The 3,521-nt window shown below is 48.0% G+C and overlaps 1 protein-coding gene across 1 annotated transcript in view; it reads left to right on the top strand.

Moving 5' to 3' along the window:
* LOC114073211 (cytochrome b-c1 complex subunit 10) overlaps positions 1 to 999 on the top strand; it is a gene marked incomplete at its 5' end in the record, with an annotated part of 2,393 nt that extends 1,394 nt beyond the window's left edge. The window contains one exon of the mRNA XM_027910998.1: positions 762 to 999. The remainder of the gene's footprint in view (positions 1 to 761) is intronic.
* Positions 1,000 to 3,521: the final 2,522 nt, after the last annotated feature.

Below are 3,521 nucleotides of genomic sequence, written 5' to 3'. Positions count from 1 at the left end.
GTTGATTAATGACAGTGAGCTACTTGCATGCCAGCTGCATAGTATTTTACAGGGAAAACAGCCAGTCTGGAAGGCACAGACAGTACTTTAAGCCACGTACCCCAGCAATATTTATTGCAGTTTAAACGATTTACTGTGTCTTCCCTGTTTGAAAACTTTGTATTGCACAGACCCTTGTGTTACCAAAGGAGAAGGGAGCCTTTTCATGAATGTCAGCCACACTGGAAGCGCCTCGGGTGGTCAGAGGTGTTTACAGGCAAGTCACAGAATCCCAGAATGGTTTGGGTTGGAAGGGACATTAAAGCCCATCCAATTCCAACCCCCTGCCATGGGCAGGGATACTTTCCACTAGACCAGGTTGCTCCAAGCCCCAAGGGAAAAGTTCTCAAGTGGGAAAGCTCTCAAGTTATGTAGAGGCAATTAAATTACCTTGCAGAGAGCTTCCTTTACTTAAAAATTGTCTTAGGCAGTGGTAGGAACACGAATCCATTCCTGAGACAACAGTGTGGGGTTTCTGACTTGAAGAAAGAGCTCTGTGTGTAACTCCTCTGCAAAGAGGAACAAAGGGAATGCATCTGTGGTGACCTGTGATCCCTTCCAGAGGGTCTCCAGGCTTGCACACCTGGACCTGCTGTGCCTGGATCAGCTCCTGTGCCAGAAACTTCTTACCTGGGTGCTGGAAGCTTCTGAGATCTGCTGTGTTGGCTGATGTGGCCCTGGGCAGGGAGCTCTGCTTAACAAGTGCTTTGTGTTTGTTGTAGGAAATGTCTTGCTGGAGAGAGTGTTTGGAGCCATCCGTCCACTGAGCCCCTGCTCTGAGGTGACCCTGAAATGCCCACTGCAGATCCTGCTGCAGGTTGTGGGGTGTGTGTCTCCCATGAACAGCTGTGAGCAAATTTGCCTTCACCCACCACTTCCTCTGACGACTTTCCCAGCAGATCTTGAACTTATGGGAATAATTTATAAACCTGATGTACACAATAAACCAAGTGAATGATATTTTGGGGGGTTTTCTTTGGTTTTTTTATTTTTTTTTTTAAATATTACCTTCTTATGAGCAGGCTCCTGATTTGCTTTTGGGTTATAAAATCATAGGATCCCAGAATGGTTTGGGTTGGAAAGGATCTTAAAGATCATCTTGTTCCATGGGCAGGGACACCTTCCATTATCCCAGGTTGCTCCTTTGATCCAACCTGGCCTTGGACACTTCCAAGGATCCAGGGGCAGCCCCAGCTGCTCTGGGCAGCCTGTTATGTCTTCAGCTTGTTTGACTGTGTCCTAAGGCAGGTCTGCCACGTGTTTGCCTCTTTTCCTGTGCAGGGAAACAACCAGTGGCTGCTGGGTTTGATGATTTATTTATATCATTTCTAGTTCATGGGCTACTCTTAGTGATGTCTTGATTTTAGGTTCTCATTCCTCAATCACTGTGACCTCATGCTTGCAGTTAGCTTTTCATAGCCAATATTCCAGAGTTTCCTGGTAGCAGATTCCTGGCATTGAATTTACCAGAAAGGTTTGGAGTTTTTATCATTGATTCACGGGCCGTTTAAACTGTCTGATTGGGCGCACACTGGTTTTTTTTTTTTTTTAGCTTTCCTGGCTTAATCTGGGGGCTCGAGGAAGGCACTCCCCAAACCCTGGGAGCCTTTCTGTGTACCAGGGTGAAAACCAGGGCTTCAGAGAGCTGCTCAGGTCCTCCTGAATGTGTGGTTTGAGTAGAAAACGAATCTGTATCCTTACTTCATAGGTCTGTTAATTTGTCAGCATAAATTGGTGATGAAACGACCCCCTGTCACAGCCCTTTAGGTGACAAAGGTTTTAGCTGTTAGAAAAAGGAAGAACAAGGATTATTCGTGCTCTGGTCTCTGCCACTCAGCCACAGTGGATGACTCAGACTCAGAGGGGAAAAGTTCATCCCTTTTCACAAAGACCAGAATTTGCAAACAAACTTTTTCTCTGTGTCAGAACAGAGTCACTGTTTTCTCTCTATTCAGTACCAAGTTTCACCTTGTTGTAATTTTTGGTTGTAATGCAAGGCTTGCATATCTTTAGGGGGAAATCCCAGTAGTAGCTGTGCTGCCTATGTGTCACCCTCAGGGCTGGGAGCTTCTGAGGGGTGTTTTTATGGAAAACTGTTGGAAAATCTGCTGAACATCGGCACTTGAGCCACTTATTTAACAGGATAGTTGTTTAGTGTTGCTTCAGCAGGATCACTGTTAATTAATGGGGGGTGAGGAATATCATTTTCTCGTGCAGAATTCCCTTTGCTTCCCTGCTCTAACAGGATAGAATCACAAAATTCTGGTGTGTCCTGAGTTGGAAGGTTCCCACAAAGATCATCCACTCCAATTCCTGGCCCTGCCCAGGACACCCCAGCAGTCCCACCCTGTGCCTGGGAGCCTTGTCCAAGCACCCCTTGAGCTCTGGCAGCCTTGGGGCAGCTTCCCTGGAGGCCTGAAGGAACTGCAGCTTTTGGAATGTTGGGATAACAGTGCTGTTCCCTCACTCTGTCCCACTCCCTGCTCCAGTGGTGCTCCTGACTGACTCCCAGGGGGCCAAAGCCTCACCCTAACCTGGAGATGCTGGGAGTGGAGGCTTGACAACAGCAGCCTTGTGTGTAGGGGTGTTGGTTTTGACCCATTTCTCTCCAAATTCCGCCTGGAAACTGGACATTGTGTCAGGCTGTGCTCCCATGGCAGCAGGACTGCACTCTCAGATCGGACAGCTGAGTGCCTGCTCGCTCTTCCCTGTGTAACACACCTGGACTTGGGGGGCATAATGTGCTGCCTCAGAAATTCCCGGGGTTTGGCTCGTTTCCAGGGGCGGGCAAGCGTGTTCCCACAGCTCAGGGTTCTCTGGGAGGCCTTGGAGCTGCGGGGCTGGGTGTGGCTCCCGTCCCCCGGGGCTCCCCAAGGTGTGGTGATAGCTCTGTGCCCAGCAGGAGATACTGAAAGGAGGAAAACTTACTCGAAATATCCAATCTTTGCACAGGCAGCACTGCAAGGAGCGTTCAGACCTTGCATTTGTTTGGGGATAGTTCAGCTCTTTGCGTTTCCTGCAGCAGTTCCAGTGATGGCTTTATTGCTAATTAACCCTAGGATTAGTGTATAACTGATTGAATTGCTGCATTTCACCTTTCACAAGAGCAGGAAATGCTCTGTTGCAAATACCCTCTGCATTCCTGGGCAAGTTTCTGTTAAAATTCTTAATTACTGTTCAAGTGGCTTGGGTGGTCCTTGTAATACTTAATATCCCAACATTGCCTCTTTTCTAACAGTTAATTATTTCCATAGTGAGCTACTGAATGCCACATGCCTTAGAGGAGCAAAATTAAAACACAATGACCTGACAGAGGGGGGGAAAAGGAGGAAAAACTTCTCTGTCCAGACCTGGGAGAGGGCACAGAGGTGGCCAGACTCGTGGATTGGGAACCCTGTGGCCAGTCCTGCTCTGGAAAAAGCTCCTTGGTTGGCTCTGGGATATTTGACTGCAGAGTCAGGAGCTTCAAACCAGGGCTAAAT

The sequence above is a fragment of the Empidonax traillii genome, unplaced genomic scaffold, assembly GCF_003031625.1.
Source record: "Empidonax traillii isolate 1590-97213 ecotype Southwest subspecies unplaced genomic scaffold, ASM303162v1 scaffold5683:size7456, whole genome shotgun sequence".
In the NCBI taxonomy this organism is placed as follows: domain Eukaryota; kingdom Metazoa; phylum Chordata; class Aves; order Passeriformes; family Tyrannidae; genus Empidonax; species Empidonax traillii.
The sequence above is the reverse complement of the archived record's forward strand: the minus strand, read 5'-3'. Positions and strand labels throughout refer to the sequence as shown.